The sequence below is a fragment of the Panthera leo genome, chromosome B2, assembly GCF_018350215.1.
Source record: "Panthera leo isolate Ple1 chromosome B2, P.leo_Ple1_pat1.1, whole genome shotgun sequence".
Taxonomy (NCBI): Eukaryota; Metazoa; Chordata; class Mammalia; order Carnivora; family Felidae; genus Panthera; species Panthera leo.
This window is the reverse complement of record NC_056683.1, coordinates 40,637,275-40,655,887: the sequence shown is the minus strand read 5'-3', so window position 1 is coordinate 40,655,887 and position 18,613 is coordinate 40,637,275. Positions and strand designations below refer to the sequence as shown.

At 43.9% G+C, this 18,613-nt stretch overlaps 1 protein-coding gene and 1 long non-coding RNA gene across 2 annotated transcripts in view; one reads left to right on the top strand and one right to left on the bottom strand.

Moving 5' to 3' along the window:
- Window positions 1-6,402, top strand: part of LOC122219922 — a 31,166-nt gene extending 24,764 nt beyond the window's left edge. The window contains exon 3 of the long non-coding RNA XR_006202611.1: window positions 6,300-6,402. This is a non-coding gene — a long non-coding RNA (uncharacterized LOC122219922). The remainder of the gene's footprint in view (window positions 1-6,299) is intronic.
- BICRAL (BICRA like chromatin remodeling complex associated protein) overlaps window positions 1-15,347 on the bottom strand; it is an 81,057-nt gene extending 65,710 nt beyond the window's left edge. The window contains exon 1 of the mRNA XM_042938791.1: window positions 15,249-15,347. The gene's annotated coding sequence lies outside the window, so the exon portion shown is untranslated. The remainder of the gene's footprint in view (window positions 1-15,248) is intronic.
- Between the last annotated feature and the right edge of the window lie 3,266 nt (window positions 15,348-18,613).

Sequence of the window (18,613 nt, the reverse complement as noted above, 5' to 3'; positions counted from 1 at the left end):
TGATAGCTGACACCCAAATGGGTTAGGCACTATATAAATCTTTATACGATGATCTCACTTTATCCTTACAAACTTCCTCTGAAAGGTAAATTCTCAATCCAGAGGGAGAAACTGGGCACATTTCCTCAGAGAGGTTATATAATTTACTCAAGATAGCACAGAAAGGGGGCGCCTGGGTGGCTCAGCCGGTTAAGCGACTTTGGCTCCGGTCATGATCTCGCCTTCTGTGAGTTCAAGCCCCGAGTCGGGCTCTGGGCTGACAGCTCAGAGCCTGGAGGCTGCTTAGAATTCTGTGTCTCCCTCTCTGCCCCTCCCCCACTCATTCTCTGTCTTCCTCTCTCTCTCTGTCAAACATAAATAAACATTAAAAAAGGAAAAAAAAAGCACAGAAAGGAGAAGAGCAAGGGTTGGAACTCCAATCTGTCTGGTTCCAAAGCTATTATTATCACAATAGTCTTTTCTTTTTAGGTCACATCACTGCCTTGTTTGAAAACCTTTGATTTTGAATATGTAAAGGAAAAATTCATCTACTTTGACCTTGCATTTAGTGCATTTCACAACCTGATCCCAAAGTCCCTTCCCAGCCGTCCTTTTTTTTTCTTTTACAGACTTCTAACTCCATCAGAGAACTTTCCTGTCCTGCCCCTTTCTTACACTCCTCACCTAATTTAGTTCTCTCCCACCTAAATTTCTCTGCTTATGCCATCTTCTCATGGTCAACAAATCCCTTTAGGCTCCAGTTCAAATTCCATTTCCTATCTGTAAACCTTGACTGCTCGTTCTTATGCTCCACATCCATCAAGAAAGCCCCTTGGTTATACTTCCAAAATAGATCCAGAATCCTCCACTGTCTACCTCCACTGTCATCCCCCTAATACAAACCATCATCATATCCCATCTGGTCTCTCTGCTTTCACTCTTTTACTCCCTCCAATCTCTTCTCATCCCAACCTCCTGAGTAGTCCTTTTAAAACATAAGCCAAAACCCTCCAATGAATCCTCATTTTCCTCACTATAAAAAACAAAATCCTTTTCTGTGCTCAGCTGTGAAAACCTGCAATGCCCTACACGATGGCTCTCCCTGTCTCCACCCCTCACCCCCAATTCTATCCTTTGCTGACTTGCCATGCCTTGAACTCACCAGGCATGCTCATGTCTCGGCCCTTTGCACTGGCTGCTCTCTGCCTGGAATGCTGTGCCTTCGGATATCCTCAGGCTTGCCCCTTACTTCCTTCAAGTTTCTGCTCAGTTGATCATGACCTACCATGACCACCTTCCCATCCCCCAGCACTCTACACTTTCCTTAACTTGCTTTATCCCCCCCTCCCCGCCCCCCCCCCCCCCATTACTTACTACAGTGCTTATCTAGGTTTATTGTCTGTTTTCCCACCAGAGCAGGGCCTTGGTCTTTTGCTCACTGAGGGATCTGGGAGTCTAGAATGGCACCTGGCACAAATTAGATGCTCAGTTGATTGCTGAATGAATGAATGGATGGATGTTCTCACACACTTTAATCAAAGGCTCTCTTTTGCTCTCACTTGTGCTACTCACTTGGTACTTACCATATACTGTTGTGTATTTTTCTGGGTGCCCCTATTATCCAACTAGCTATATTATGTATTCCCATAACCTCCAAGTGCTCTGTACAAAATTAGCATTTAACAAATATTTGATGATGAAATATCAGTGTAGTGCCTTTCTCTTTCACAGTAGACACAGTAATATTTTAAAAAATATTCATTTTTGACATTCTGCTTAGAAAAGAAACTCTAGAAGGAAATTTTAGAAGAAAAATTTAGAATATGTAACTTTTAATTTAATTTTTTTAAATGTTTATTTATTGTTGAGAAAGAGAGAGAGTGAAAGAGCACGCAGGCACAGTGGGGGAGCGGCAGAGACAGAGAGGGAGACACGGAATCAGAAACAGGCTCCAGGCTCTGAGCTGTCAGCACAGAGAGCCCGATGGGGGACCCGAACTCAGGAACAGTGAGATCATGACTTGAGCTAAAGTCAGACGTTCAACTGACTAAGCCACCCAGGCGCCCCTAAATTAATTTTAAAAGGATGAAGTATTTTCTACACACACACACACACACACACACACACACACACACCCCAAATCCATGTCATGCTCTGAAAAGAAAATATTTGCTTAGTGACTTTCATCTTTCATGGCATCTTATAACCTGAAGACATTCTTGAGAGTCAAGCACAAGGTAATGTTTTGATAGTTAGGTAATATGAAACACAGAACATATTTAAAAAAATTTTTTAACGTTTATTTATTTTTGAGACAGAGAGAGACAGAGCATGAACGGGGGAGAGTCAGAGAGAGGGAGACACAGAATCTGAAACAGGCTCCAGGCTCTGAGCTGTCAACACAGAGCCCGACGCGGGGCTCAAACTCACGGACCACGAAATCATGACCCGAGCCGAAGTCGGCCGCTTACCGACTGAGCCACCCAGGCGCCCCCAGAACATATTTTAAATGATAGTTACGAGTTGGGAATTTATGCAACATGTGACAAAAATAAAAGGTTAATGTCACGTAAGTTTCATGTCACAATTTTTGATCTAATAATAGAAAGTTGTAGCTGGGGGGTATTCAACTCATGAAGAAAATGCATTTTAAAAAACAACTTACCTATCTATATTCACATTATGCAGGTATTTAAAGTGTTCATTTACATGAACATTTGAGCCTATCTCTCTATATTGTGCATGTTGTGTTGCATATCCAACGTGTGCTTCTGAAAAACAGTTTAGACAGCTTTCTAAATAAGCTGCAGACGGGCGCCTGTGTGGCTCAGTCGGTTAAGCATCTGACTTCGGCTCAGGTCATGATCTCCCAGTTGGTGGTTTTAAGCCTCACGTCAGGCTCTGTGCTGGCAGCTCAGAGCCCGGAGCCTGCTTCGGATTCTGTGTCTCTCTCTGCCCCTCCCCTGCTCACACTCTGTCTGCCTCTCTCAAAAATAAACAAATATTAAAAAAATTAAATTAGCTGCAGATTTTTTCCTCACCTTGACTGCTGCACATGCATAACTTCCTCCATGAGGATTGAAGGGGAAGCGCTGTAAACAGACTCCTGCACGACTTAGGGTAACTTCTTAATCGATTATTTGTCTAATTTAACCGTAAAACTTTAATATGACCATGTAAATGAAAAAAACATGTACAGTAATATATTAGTACTCAGAAGATACCATCTAAAAAAGAGAAGCACATTTTCTTTGGTATGTATTTGGTATTTTCCATGGCATAATGTCCACTTTACATTGCTAAGTATGTAAAGGTCCTCCCCACCCCTTTTTTTCAAACAGCATGGTTACCCAAATTTCATTTCTCTTTGTATTATTCTCTCTGGGCATTTACTTTCAGATTGTTTTATCTACATGATATATGCTGTAACAGAAAATAATAAGGGTATCATGTGACATATGAAGTCAGACAAACATGTAAAACAGTAAAACAAAAAAGCCATCTTGAGGTCTATGGATAAAAGCAGCTCCAAACATATCTAGTAAATATTAATCTTTTAAGTGTGATCACACCCAGAGAAAAGGGCTTGGCTTCCATGGAGCTCTCCAATCCTAAGATTCTCACAGATCTGGTGAATCAGAATACAGATAGGAAGAATAAAGCGACCTATTTCTAAATGTATTTCTTTGCACTTCTAGGAAATGCCAGAGTTAAATCTAAATATAGCAGCATGCATTTTTATTTTAAATCCGGGAAGAAATACTTCCAAATCAAAACCACATGAAAATAACTTTTACGCTCAGTAGTCAGGAGGAAAAAAATGTGATTTTTTTTTTTTGTGGGTAATAGTTGTCTATACATGGAAAGAGTTACTTCTAAGTTTTAAGACAGTTCTCACATGAAAAGAAAATCCTAGTATTCTACTTCCCAGGTTATGTCTAGTTTAAAAAACTAAAATTTTCTCTAGTTTAAAAAACTGAAGTTTTCTAACTTTCATTGCCGTGAATTTTAACTTTGTAACAACTTTGACAAACACAAAGATTTTTAAATTTAATCTCTCAAAATGGCATCCAGGTTTCTCCAGTTCTGTTTATTGAGAAATGATTTTTTTTAAAGATTTTATTTTTAAGTAATCTCTACACCCAACGTGGGACTCAAACTCACGACCCTGAGATGACTGAGCCAGCCAGGTGCCCTGAGAAATGATTTCTGAAAAAAAAAGAAAATTATAAACTACCCTATTTTATTTTCACAAAACTATCAGTTATACTGCACTGAAACTAAGCTTATTCAACAACTATGGCTTTTTTTTTTTTTTTTTTTTTTTTTTTTTTAATTCAGAGGAAATGCTTAGGACTTGAAAACGTACTGCTAAAAATACACTGATGGGGGTGGCCATAACACTGTAAAATATTTTCTAAGGAGCACTAAAAACTCTAAAAACTGAAGAAACCAGATAAGCTGATTTATCTTCTTAAAAAGTACAAAAGGAGGGGTGGCCTGGGTGGCTCAGTCCATGAAGCATCTGACTTTGGTTTTGGCTCAGGTCGTGATTTCAGTTAGTGAGATCGAGCCCCACGATGGGCTCTGTGAGGACAGGGTAGTGCCTGCTTGGGATTTCTCCCTCTCTCCCTCTCTCTCTCTGCCTCTACCCCACTCATGATCCCTCTCTCTCTCTAAATAAATAAACGTTAAAAAAAAAAGTTCAGAAGGGGTCATTTTGAAATATACTGCAAGCAACTTTTATGGGTGGTTGATTCTAATACGTACAATAGCAGCCTTATTACTCCTTAGTTATGGTCAAGATATTTACGGACCACATAACAAATTTTGAGATTCTCTCCAGCGTGACACTTACCACAAGATTTTGAAATTCTTCATCTCCCCAACTTAGGCTTCCCACTAATAAGCAGTGATAGAGTTGGTTCTCAATGGGCAAAGGGGGAAAATTCAAGTTAGTTCTTGCAGCCTTGCATGAAGAACTCATGTGCTACCTCAGAGTGTTCAGTAAGCAGCATGCGGCTCAAGAGCTATAGATCTCAGCCCTGGTGAACTCAAGAACCCACAGGGCGAGTGTTTCATGATCTTTTACTCCTGTTGCCTATCAGGGCTAAGCCTTTTGGAACAGTCAAAAAGGAAATAAAAATTCCTTTTGACATGTTACCTTACTGGCCACACTTAGTAAATGTGCCTTATGTTCAACCTTACAGTATGGCCTCTTTAAAAGAATGTTTCCTTAAAGTGAATCACACTTTGAACATTTCATTTTTTAATGTTTATTTTTGAGGGAGACAGAGCGTGAGTGGGGGAGGGGCAGAGAGAGGGAGAGAGAGAGACAGAATCCGAAGCAGACTCCAGGCTCTGAGCTGTCAGCACAGAGCCTGATGGAGGCTTGAACCCACAAACCGTGAGATCATGACCTGAGCCGAAGCCGGATGCTCAACCGACTGAGCCACCCAGGCACTCCTGAACATTTTAAGTACTTCCACCCCAAATCTGTACTTCTAATTACTGTGCTTATATTGACATTCTAAGCACGGGTACAACTTGAGCTGCACCGTATCATGCTTAATTAAGGTCCTAAGTGTTCTTTTTCCCAATTAGGATTTTTTTTAAGTGAAAGATATGATTCATAATCTCTGATTGCTACCAAAGATAGAGCTAAAACGGTCCCCATGTTTGACTCACCTTACTGTGCAAATAAAAACCGAGTTATCTGCAGAAGGGGCAGAATAAGAGCTCTGACCTAGAATTTATCACCGTAAGAGATGCTGGTGTTTTTGGTCGCAGTTTTTATTTATCACCAAAAACACTACTTTTCCCTAGTCCTTCTACTGAAATCAAGGTCATCCAATTTTAATATATTAAAATGTTCAGTAGGCAGTCATCTGTCAATTAAATCTATACACGGGCTTAATACTGATGGCAAAATGTATGATGCATGGGTCTACAGTATACATTCAAATCCCAGCTCTGACCCTTAGTAATGGAACCTTGGGTAAGTTATCTACCCTTTGTAAACCTCAGTTTCATTATCTCTACAGACAAAACCTACCTCCAGGGTTACTATGAGAATTTAATAATATTAAAACATCAGGGCTGGAAATAATGTTAAGGTTTAACAAATATTATTTCTCTTTCCCCCCTATTCTCTTCCTTGTGAAAATGTTCCAACTACAGGTGAGGACAGAAAACATAATTTCTGATGATACAAGGAAGCATCCTGGATTTTGGTTGAACTGAGATAAGCCTTTGCTAGAAAGACAATACTTTTCATACCTCATTCCCTCACATTTTCACATTCACCCTTTTTATTTCAGGTAATAGAAGTGTTTAATGTGTTTGCAAGACAGCCAAAGAACCCACAAAACCAGAAAATGTTCAATTTTACAACTTTATTAAAAATTTATCATCAAGTCACAACCATATGAATTAAAGTTGATAAAGATTAAGGGGAAGGGGAACCTGGATTTAAGATCTAGTACAGTGAGGTCTCAGGATCTTTTCCTGATTGGATGCAATGTGAGGTGAAGAAAATAAACAGATCAAAGCCCCCACAGCCGCTTCCCCCCAAGACCTTTCTTCTACTTTCCCATACAACACGCGGACAGCCCCGGAACTCTCCTGAACTGCACTACAAATGGGCAAGCCGTCCCCAGCAGAGCCACATCCTGGGCTCCAACTTCCACAAAGTGAGGTACCACTTACAAGGTCTCCACATTAGGGCTTTCCTTTAAAGTCCACACCCCATTCCTTTCCTGTCAGCTCTCCCACTTCTCCACACTAATTGAACAACCCTTCCCCCTCGCTGTATTTTCCACTTCTACTATAGATCATACTGACCACGGAGAGATGGATCCTCTATGTTAGCTTAATTCACATTGCCTCATTATAGTCAAGTCCCATTTCTGGTACCCCCCCCCCCATCTGATACATTCCACAAATTGACTCCTTTTCTCCTTAAACTCCAAGCCTTTTGCCTCCACCCCTAACAAATGACCTTGCTATCTTTCCAGTGGAGACCACAGACATCTATTTTGAATCTTATCATCTACCCCGTTCTTTTTCTCGAATTTCACCTATTACTTATTCTGTAGGCAGGTTGAGGAACACAGGACCTTATGAGAAGGTGAATGAACGTCACTCAAAGAATGCAGAAAGGCGTGGTTGAAGGGAGTGCTACACATTTCCATTTGGTTTTGTCTGAATCTTTAAAAAATGATTTTCCCGGGGCGCCCGGGTGGCTCAGTCGGTTAAGCATCCGACTTCAGCTCAGGTCATGATCTCACGGTTTGTTGAGTTTGAGCCCCGAGTCAGGCTCTGTGCTGACAGCTCGGAGCCTGGAGCCTGCTTTGGATTCTGTGTCTCCCCCTCTCTGCCCCTCCCATGCTCACACTCTGTCTCTCAATAATAAATAAACGTTAAAAATTAAAAAAAAAAAAAAAATGATTTTCCCAATACTTCCTTTCTCCCTCCTCAGCCCATAATCTGCTTTTTCTCATCACCCCCAGAGATCAGAATGTATAAGGCACTGTTGATCTCAACCAATCTCAAAAACCTTTCCTTTTGGCTCCTATCATTTTACTCTACCTGGACTGTCAAACATTTTTAGTCAACAAATGTTTACCGAATGCCTGGCTTCTCTGGTTTTTAAAAGAATGTTTATTTATTTATTTTGAGAGAGAGACACAGCAGCATACAGGCAGAGAGAGAGAAAGAGAGAATCCCAAGCAGGCTCCACACTGTCAGCACAGAGCCCAATGACGGGCTCAATCCCATGAACCCGTGAGATCATGACATGAGTCGAAATCAAGAAGGGGACACTCGACTGCCTGAGCCACCCAGGCACCCCATGCCAGGCTTGTTTTAAATGCTATGCTGAAGGGTTAGAATAAGTCAGTGAACAGGTTAAGAAAAAATTTAAAATTTCTTGGTCCCACTCCAGAATCTCTAGGTGACTATTTTGCACACTCAAGTTTGGGATAAACATGATAAAGTGGAGATACTCTCCTTAGCCCCAGTAATTTCAGATACAATTTTTAAAGCTACTGTCTTCCATAGAAAATACAGTATTTTAGGAGCACCTGGGTGGCTCAATCGGTTAAACATCTGACTTTGGCTCACATCATGGATGCTTTGTGGGTTCAAGACCCTCGTCGGGCTCTGTGCTGACAGCTCAGAGCCTAGAGCCTGGAGCCTGTTTTGGATTCTGTGTCTCCCTCTCTCTGCCCCTCCCCCACTCACACTCTGTCTCTCTCTCAAATATAAACATTTAAAAAAAAAAAATGCAGTACTTTGCAAATAGTCCAAGGCAGTGTGCAAGTAACATCTGTAGTTGCCACAAATGTTTAGATGTTATTTTTACTGTGGTAAAATACATGATGTACTGTCTTTAAGTGTCCAGCTCAATGGCCTTCTGCCCATTCACACTGCTGTGCCATTGCAGCTATTATCCAACTCCAGGATTTTTCATCAACCCACCTTTAAATTCTTTCCCCATTAACTCATTTTTTATTAACCAAGAACAAGTCTCATGGTTAACTTCATGGCCCCCACCCCCATTCTCTTCTCTTGCTTTCCTACCCAGCTAACATTTCAAGGTTCATTTTAATTGTCCCCTGAAACCACCTTTAAGTCCTAGTTTCTCTCTGCTGTCACATGTGGGGGTGAGGGGTGGGGTGGGGTGTAAAACTCCAGTCCTGGTCAAACCAATCCCCTGCCCGCTCTTGGCTTCCCTTGTAACAGCTGGATATTGCTGGCAAAAAACTACACAACTGGATGGACCGGTTTCACTTCAAATTCAGAGGCGAGGCACAGCCAGGCAGTCCTGTGTACAGCAATCCTACCTCGCTTCCCAGGGACTTAGTTCACAATCCTGCTGTCCAAGGTCATGCACACCCCTTCTTCCTCATTGCTGGTCTTGACTCAGACTTCATTGAGAACACAGATCATAAAGCCGTGTATTCCATCCCCAATTTATAAGCGTCTTTGCGCTGTGCCCATATTCTCTGCCTCCTCTCCTGCCACTCTGCAAGTCGTCTTACTCCTGTCAAAGGCAAACCCTCTTGTGTTTTGAATAGCTTCTCACCTTCTCAACAATTCTGCTCCTTTGGTAGTCTTATCTCTCTTCTGTTAGTCACTCCCTCCCTCTTAAATATTCCCATTAGTCTATTTAAAAATGCTCTTCCATTCCCCGCCATTTAAAAAGAAGCACTTCTTCAACCCTCCCTCCCTCTCCAGCCACTGCTGTGCTGTCGCTCTCCAGACTTTACAGCAAAACTTCCCCAAAAAGCGGGCTACGGTCACCCCATCCCATCCTCAGTGCATTCTGATTTGGCTTCCATCCCCATATGCCACTGAAACTCCTTGTCAAACAGCCACCTCCATGTTGACAAATCCAAGCGGTCATTTCTCTATCCTCAGTGTTCTCAGGAGAATTTGGCAGAGAAGACCATTCTCTCTTGAAAAGAATAATCCATTCTTCCCATTTAATGGCCCTCTCAGTCTCTTTTGTCCAACCTTTAGCCACTGGAAGCGTTTTAGGGTTCGATGTTAAGACTTCTATGATGACAAATGATCTCAACTAGTTCCATGACATACTATTCGTATGCTAGTGACTCCCACAATTTATGTCCACTCCCATCAGCTCAATTTGAAGATTCACTGCCTACCTGACCTTCCACTTGGAGGTCTTGCAAGTATTTCAAAAACATAACAGGTCCCACACAGAACTCGTTACACACCCTTCCTACCTGTTCCTCCTCCAGTCTTCTCCAACCAGCAAATGGCACCATCGGCCACCAAAGCTTAGGCTAGAAACTTGAAGTCCTCCTTGATTCCTCCGTCTCTACAGATAACTCATTAAGCCAATACTTCTGATTCCACCTTCAAAATACATCTGAATCCCACCATCTACCCTGCACTATCCCCACTGCCACTGTATTTGCTTAGATACCATCAGTCTTGAGCCGGCTACTGCAATAGCCTCCCTGTCTACTTCCCCTCTTGCTCCATACAGCAGCAGTGATCTTTAAAAACAAAAACAGGGGCGCCTGGGTGGCTCAGTCGATTAAGCGTCCGACTTCAGCTCAGGTCACGATCTCACGGTCCGTGAGTTCGAGCCCCGCATCGGGCTCTGGGCTGATGGCTCAGAGCCTGGAGCCTGCTTCCGATTCTGTGTCTCCCTCTCTCTCTGCCCCTCCCCCATTCATGCTCTGTCTCTCTCTGTCTCAAAAATAAATAAAAACGTTAAAAAAAAAATTAAAAACAAAAACAGCAGCTCAGTCGTTAAGCATCTGACTCCGGTTCAGGTCACGATCTCACGGTTTGTGAGTTCAAGTCCCACATCAGTTGGGCTGGAGCCCTGCATTGGATGAGCCCCACTTCTCTCTCTGCCCCTCGCTCACTTGCACCCTCTCTCTCTAAAACAAAAACAAAAACAAAAACAAAAACAAAAACAAAAACAAAAACCCACCAAATAATAACCACTGTCCCAATGAAAGCCCTTCAATAGCTTGTTATTTTGAATAAAACAAAACCCCAAACTCCTGGTACAGCCGAATACAGGAGGCCCTAGAAGATCTCTCAACTCTTATTTCATTCTCCTCTTGCTTCTCTCTAACACCCATGCCCTTCTGGGCCTTCCAGGTCTTTGCACTTTGTTCACAGGTTAGGACTGTCTCCCCAGCTTCCACACAGCGAGTAGTACAAGCTCATGTTTCAAGCCTCAGCTCAAGTATCACTCTCTAAAGGATGCCCCTTGACTCTCACTAGCCAAAAGTCATTCCCCACAACACATTCTTATAGATCTACCAGCTTAACTTTTTACTGTTTTTCTAATCTCCAATTATCATGATTATTTGTGTTTAACTTACTTCCTGTCTTCCCCACTATACTCTAAATTCCATGAGGGCAGAGATTTTGTCTGCCTTGAATCCCACGAAAGGCCACTTTATTATGTTTTAAATTAACTAATTTATTTTAAAAGTAATCTCTGCACCCAATGTGGGGCTTGAACTCACAACCCTGGAATCAAGAGTCACATGTTCTACTGACTGAGCCAGCCAGGCACCCCCCACTAAAGGCTACTTTAAAATGAAGAAGCTAGTCCGGCACCTGGATGGCTCAGATTCGTTGAGCGTCCAACTCTTGATTTCAGCTCAGGACATGATTTCATGGTTTGTGGGTTTGAGTGGGATTCTCTGTCTCCCTTTCTCTCTCTCTGCCTCTCCCCTGCACATACTCTACCTCTCACAAAATAAATATTTAAAAAATAAAAATAAAACGAAGACGCTCCTCCTCCTAAGCAGGTTTTAGATTTCTTCTCCTTTCAAGCTTTACTGGGTTTTAGTCAAAGAATATAATTACTCTGGCATTTACCATGAAACACAAAGGGAGAAAAAGCACACTGGACAGTCAAAGCCTAGACCTCCACCCGCCCACTAGTCTAGACTGGACACGGACTGCACACAGGTGCTTAAGAGTTGCTCCTTATAAAAATGTTCAAACGTGGAAGGAGAGAGAAATGTGCGCATAAGATAACATAATTTTGACATCTGCATCACAAAAGTTTTTAACCATTCCCCCTAGCAGTTATTAAACACAACAGTGACTAAAGAAATAAAGAAAGGAAAGCACAGAACAAATATACACGGCTCTTGCTCCAGAGAAGTTAATGATTTTTATCGCTTAGTTTCCTCCCATTTTGGCCAGGTCAGCTATTCATCACCTGCTCTGGATGTTTCTTCCTGACCTTCCGTGTCCTGAAAGCCTCCTCTGTTCTTAAAAGGTCTCATGTTTAGAGCCACTTCACCATCCTACTTCCCAAAACCCAAAAGATATCCTCCGAATTCAAAATTCTGAAAAGAATCCTTTCCCCCAAGAATTTATTTCTAGGTCCCTCCCCCACCCCCGAATCTTTTCTACCCTATTCCTCATTTCTGTATCAATCCTAGATTCAATTCTATTTTTGTTGCACAGCTGTCTGGACTAAACTAGATGGCCCAGCTAGACCTAGAAGCCTGTATGTTATATAACTTTTCAGCAGAAGGAGATACACATTTGAAAACGTACTGAGATTTTAAAGTCTTAGAATACCTAAACCTTCTTTCTGTAAGAAAAGGTTCAATAATTTGATAAATGGCAGCTAGAGGAGAAAAAAGAACAAGCAATAAAACTGTGTTGAAACTCAAAGCGATATGGGCCTCATGTTTCCATTCAAAAAAGAGCCAGCAGCACAGCACGCGGTATATAGTATAGAGATAGTCCAAATGCATATCTGTGTCACAGTGGAATCACCTGGACAGCTGTCGACTAACACAGACTCCTACATATTTGCTGGGTGGGCCAGAATTTCAAAATTGGGCGTTAGGGACAGCAGGAAGTTGAAAGTCAGAAGCTTAAAACTGAGATTGTGTAACACATTAGATGTTTTGGGGAAACCAACAGTAACAGAAAAACCCTACTGGCCCTAACAAATCATGGGGGGCAAAGGTGAGGTTACAAATCTGTATTTAAACATATCTCGCTCCAGTTGCTTTTGAAACTCGGATTTGGACACCATGTGTGTAAAGCCAAGAACATGGCTTTTGGGATCCAATGTCAATTCTCCCACTTAAAACCGTGAGACCAAGAACAATTTGTGTATCTGGGTGATCCTCTGGTATAAAGAGATAATCAAATCAACACTGCAGGGCTGATATAAATAAGAATTAAAGGACCAGACACACACATGGAGTAGTGTTCAATATATGGTACGGTCTTATTAAAGGGGATAAAACGGCCACTATATAGACTGGTTATAAACACAAGGACACACTTACTGGTGCCCCGATGTTACTTTTATCCACTAGAAATTACTTACTTACTTTCCATCTCTGTGGACTCCTAGGGAGATGAGAGCTTTAGACTTTTTTCCTCCTCCCAATAATCTTTCCAGTAACAAAAACACAGTTAAAACCCACACGCATCTCTTAATACAGACCTACGACACGACAGATAAATACTTAAATGAATGATTTTAAGGCAACACTCTAGGGAGTCCGAGAACTGAGAAGCCTTATTATATCGATGAGAAAGAGATGAGCCAAAACGGTGCGGGGGGGGGGGGGGGGGGGTTCGTTTTTGTTTTTGAAAGGGAAAGGAAAAAAAAAAAAGTCTAAGCGTTTCAAAGAGAGTTTAATTTTTCGGATCAGAGTTCTGAGAACTGTTTTAAATCACTACCATTTGGAATAATTAAAATGAAAGCCAACAAGATGTTTCAAATCACTGGAACCCATAACCTTTTCACAGTTGGGACTACATAAATGTCTCTCCAGGACTGCTTTAAAATAAAGCAACTAAAGAAATAAAACTAACGTAGGGTGCCAATCGAGAACCGAGTCACTAGAAGGCAGACACTGTCCTCGACTCTTTCTTCCTGCAATTTTGTAACCTGGTTTGACTCTACTCTTCAAAACTAACTGGAAGAGGATGAAGGAAAAGCCTCCATGCCCTGCCCTGCCCTCGGCCAGGCCAGGGAAGACAAAGCCGTGCGGTTTTAGGCCCCAGAAGAGCTAACGAGAAGCCCCCTCCCCTCCGAATTTGACCGGAGGGGGTCTGCAGGCTCAGAGAGGGAACCCGCCGGCCGCAAGGTCCGACCCCAAGCCCCACTTCTTCCCTCCAACACAAGTGCTAAGGAGCAGGACGCCGCCGGCCCCGGTCCCTTCCCGCTCCGGGCCGGCCTCCTCGTCTTTTGGGTCCGGGGGCACGGGGAAGGCCAAGGCTAGGCGGCCCCGGCCTCGGCTCCGGCCCCATTTACAGAATTCTGCACCCCAAGCGTGGCTCCCCGTCGCCCTCGCCCTCCCGGCGCCCGGGCCGGAGAAGCGTCCGCGAAGGGCGCCGCCCGCGCCGCCAGGGAAGATGGCGCCCGCGGAGCAACTGCGCCACCAGCCCTGGCGACGGGCCAGGCCCAGCGCCATCTTAGCGCCTTCCAGCCGCAGCCCCCCCCCGCCCAAGATCCCGCATTCGGGGCGACTCGGGGGGCGCGAACCGCGTCGGGCCCGCGCGCTCTCGGCCAAAACAGTGCCGCCACAGCCTCTCGTCTCTTCGGTCCGGCCGCGCGGGCCCGACAGAAAGTGCCTGGGTGGGCCTCGTGTCCTCGGCGCGGCGCGAGGGCTGGTCCGGCCCGGCCGCGGGTCCTCGGCGGAGCTCCGGAGCCAGGCGGCGAGGCGGCCGGGAAGAGCCAGTCCCGCTGGCGGGCGCGCGCAGGACCGGGCCCCGGCTGGGACCGGCGGCCGGCTCCGAGCTCTCGCCGCGGCCGCCCGCAGGAGCGGAGGGAAGCAGCAGCCAGGGTGAAAAAGGAACCCGGTCCCTGCCGCCGCCTCCCTCCCCACCCTCTCCCCTCCCCCTCCCGAGACGCGGGGTCCATTTTGCCGAGAAGAAAGAAAATGCGATTCACACCCAAGAGCTTCCGAGAGAGAAAAGAAATGAGGGGGGGAAAACCGAGGGGAGGAGATTGGAAAAGCTTATTTTTCTTCCTCGCCCGCCGTCACTCCTGGCCCTCCCTGCCCCCTGCTCGCGGCCTCGCCGCGCCGTCCTCCCCACGGCGAGCCCCGCTCCCTCCTTCCCGGCTCCCGGCGGCTCCGGGGGGCGGAAAACACACTCACACTCGCGCACACAACTAATTTTAAACCGGCTCAATCAATGAGTCATTAAAAGGCTTCCCTCCCCTCTCCTCCCCACCACCAACCGCCACGCCACCCACCCCCCTTCCCAGGCTCTCTCCCTCTCCCCGCTCCAGAAATTTGCATCCGCGGAAAAGGAAAAAAAAAAAAAAAAAGGCGCCGGGGCCCCCACCCCGCCGAGGCACCCCCAGCCCAGCCCCGCCGCCCCCTGCCCGCCCGCGCCCCCGCCCGAGACACTGAACTTGGTCTTCCCGGGGCCCGGGCGGCGCTGGGAAAGGCATAAACACTCGATTCCCCTTTTCTCCGTGTCCATTAAACATCCACCCACCACCACCATCACCCACCCACAAACCCACCCCCCCAAAAAAAAACACAGCCTTAGCCAATAGCTCTCTGGGCTGAAACCTAATATCCTGGTTTTGGCAACTCGGTGTTTAATTTGCTCCTCTTTCTTTTCTGTCTGTCTGGAGATAGATCTCCAGCCCCCCCTCCCTCGCTTTCCCCCTCCCCGAAGGAAAGAGGCAGAGGAAGGAGGTTGTGTGTGTTTTTTTTTTTCTCCTTGAAATTTTTATCACAAAATTATAATACACTCAAAGGGAAACTCACCGTCATGAAAAAGCAGTGCCTTGTCAACGGGGTTTCTGCGCCATCGCACCAGGGGCGGCGGCGGCGGCGGCGGCGGGCGCGGGGCGCGGGGCGCGGGCGCGGGAGCTCCCGGCCGAGCGGCGCCGGCCACACGCGCTCCGCTCTCTCTCTCGCTCACCCCCGCGCCGGGCGGCGGGCGCCCGCTCCCCGCGCCCGCCCGGCCTTCATGCTCTGCGCCCGGGCAAACCGCTCGCCTGCTCGTCTACCTCCAAACTTCGGTTCTCGCCTAGCAAAAAATGTGGAGATTAGGGGTTTTTTAATTAAAAAAAAATTTTTTTTTCCAAAAATCAAGCTCCCAAGCTGTCAATTCCTGTTTCCTTTGGGATTCTTTTTAACTTCAGAAATGTATTGGTTTATTCAAGAAACAGGTTTATTTGGCTTTTTTTTTTTTTTTTTTAAGATCTACAAGATGCGTGCTATTCTTTGCAGGCGCCCTGCACACACACACACACACACACACACACACACGCACGCACGCACACACCAGTTTTAGCTCGACGGGGGAGGAGGGCGCTGGGGGGTTAAAAAACAAAACCCACAATATTTGTCTAGAACTCTGATTAGGACCAGTAAATACTCTTTTTTTGCATATACCTTTTTAAAAACTAAAACAACACTTTTACTTAGTTATTTGGCAAATAACTGATTCATTCTAACTTTTAAATGTACTAGGCTTTCCTTTGCAACACCCTCTCTTCCCATTCCGGAATGCTGTGAAACCTTATCTGTGATATCTGTAAGTCAACATTAAAAAGAAACAAAACACAACACAACTTCAGCGGCCAAGATGAAGGCCAGGAGCTGATTAAGGCACTCTCAAAACATCCAATTCCTACTGCCTTCTCTTTATGTAGATATCCTTTATTACTACATTTGTGGAATTTTCATTAAATGATTCCCAGTCTTAAAAAGGGAGCTACCCACTCTTTTAACACTCTTTGGTGCAAGTATAATTACCACCCGTTTTTAATCTCAAATCTCAAACTGTCGAGACGTCTCCATAAACCATCTAGCCTTCAGAGCGTTTATGTAAATGTTAATTATGATAGTGTGGATTGGGAAGGGGTGCCTTTGTGTCTAGGTTAATTATATTTACTTTTCCTGTAAATGCCCACAAAAATACAGTGGGGGTCTCGTTCTCTTTTAAATAAACATCAAGGGCAGGTAAACGATGGATTGGACGAGAATGGTGATTTGGATTTTTAAAAACTCCATATGTAAGCCCCAGAAATGTTCCAAATTCTTTTAAGTTAGTTTGTAATACATAGAGCAGTGGGAGTCCTGCGGATAAACAGAATATTCAGACCCATGTCCCCCAGATATTTGGTGAGTTTCAAATAACAATTATCTCTAGATTTAAATTAAGGGAAACTGTTTAGTTTCTATACCCCCTTAGGATTAAAAAACATAACACTAGTGCACCTTGCTTGCTTTTATAAGGATACTGTAACTAACCTATATTGCACAAGATAAAAATGTAAAGGTTGGCATACAATGTTGTCATATTCAAGATACAAAATCTTTTTAAAAAACAAACCACATCTTGCCCTAGTAACTGCTGTTCTGTCATTCACAATGTATGCTTTGTATTTGGACATGCCTTAAAAATATATTCAGTGATTTAGTATCACATAGTATCACCGAGGTGTTTTCTCAGAAAATGTGCTTCACATTCAGTCAGGGCCTTCCTGGAACAGTAGTCTTTGCATAAATTAGCATATTTCTCTACACTCGACAGTTGGACCAACCAGTTTTCTAATTGGCTTGGGAAATTTTTAAACATGTTTTAAAGTGCCCTTGGATTGGCTGGAATTTAATTATAATACCCATTCCGAAGAATTACATTTCAAAAGAGTTCATGGATTATTCATGGCAATTAGGGCCTACCAAGCAAGTTCTACAGCTGTTGCTCTACAGTTCCAATGAAATATTAATGGATTTCGGGAAGCTATTCCCCCGAGTCACCCAAAACCCCAAAGAAACACAACTTTGACTTTAAAAGATCGCCAAACAGAACTGAATTTATACACTTATAAAGAGTGTGGGGCATTGCAGGATTTTTAAAGAATGTCCAAAGTGTAAGAGCACCGACATTTCCTGGGAGCCTACTAAGTACCACCTACACACTTATATACATCATTGGCTAAACCTTCACACAAGCCTGTACAGTAAGGTTTAATCGTCCTGGTTTTGCAGCTAAGGCTCCCAATGATTTCAGTAATTTGCCTGGGGTCATCAATCTCATAAGGGCTGGTGGGGGACCCCAAGTCAGGTTGATGCTAAAACTCCCCCCTCTTCAAGGCCTGAAAAAGGATCTTGGGAACAAACCCTCCTTCCTGTTTTAAACAGAGTTCAATACTGTGGCACAGGCAGAGGGGACAGCCCTCTAATTTGTGACAACATACTTTGAGAATGTCAGCTGTCAAATCTAATTTTAAATTTTGGGGTGTGTTGCAAAATCCCAGAACAGCAGTGGGGAGAATCTCAGATTCACCAGATCACCACCAAAATGGACATCGTTAAATAATACAACAAAATAAAAACTTTATTTTTTCCCATGTGATTAAAAAAAAAAAACATTTTAAAATAAGGGATATGCCTTTATACATAAAATTTTAAACTGTGGTTTATATCAACAGGATTTTGGTATCTGAATGTACGATTTGGAAGCTTTTTAAGAGGAAAGTTCTTAGTGGCTTGACTATATACAAATCACTTTAATAGTACTGCCTGCAAAGTATGTACAATTTAAATGGTCATTCCTGTGATTCCCATCTCTGTGTGTGATTTAGAAAGAAGGGCAAGTGGACATAGGAAAAAAAAAAAGGAAGAAATTAAATTATAATTGAAATGTTCTAGCATGTGTTTGTGCCTCCAAATACATGTCATAAATAAAGGCTCCATGTCCACATAATACAAGGTGAAATACATGTCGTCGTCGTTGTTGTTTGTCTTTTCTCTCCAAATGTTCCCCTTGGTTGGTGGGCCATTCTCAGAAGGGGAAGAGTGCAAATGCTGAGAGTAAGTAGCGATATGCATGACCAGATGTGTCCTGATCACAGAAATACCAAAATATATCAGATGAGTAAGTGCTCTATAAAGTGTTTGTGAAATAAAAATTTTTAAATGGTCAATGTGTATAAATAAGGCATATACCTTTATTTGTACCTCTAGAAGTACTTATACTCTGGGGCTTAAGTGCGTTGGCTCTGTACTCAGGCTGACCTGGGTTCAAATTCTACCTTTGTCACATCCGAGGTATGTGGCTCTGGGCAACTCACGTCACCATTCAGAGCCTCTACTTCCTCATCTATAAAATGGAACAA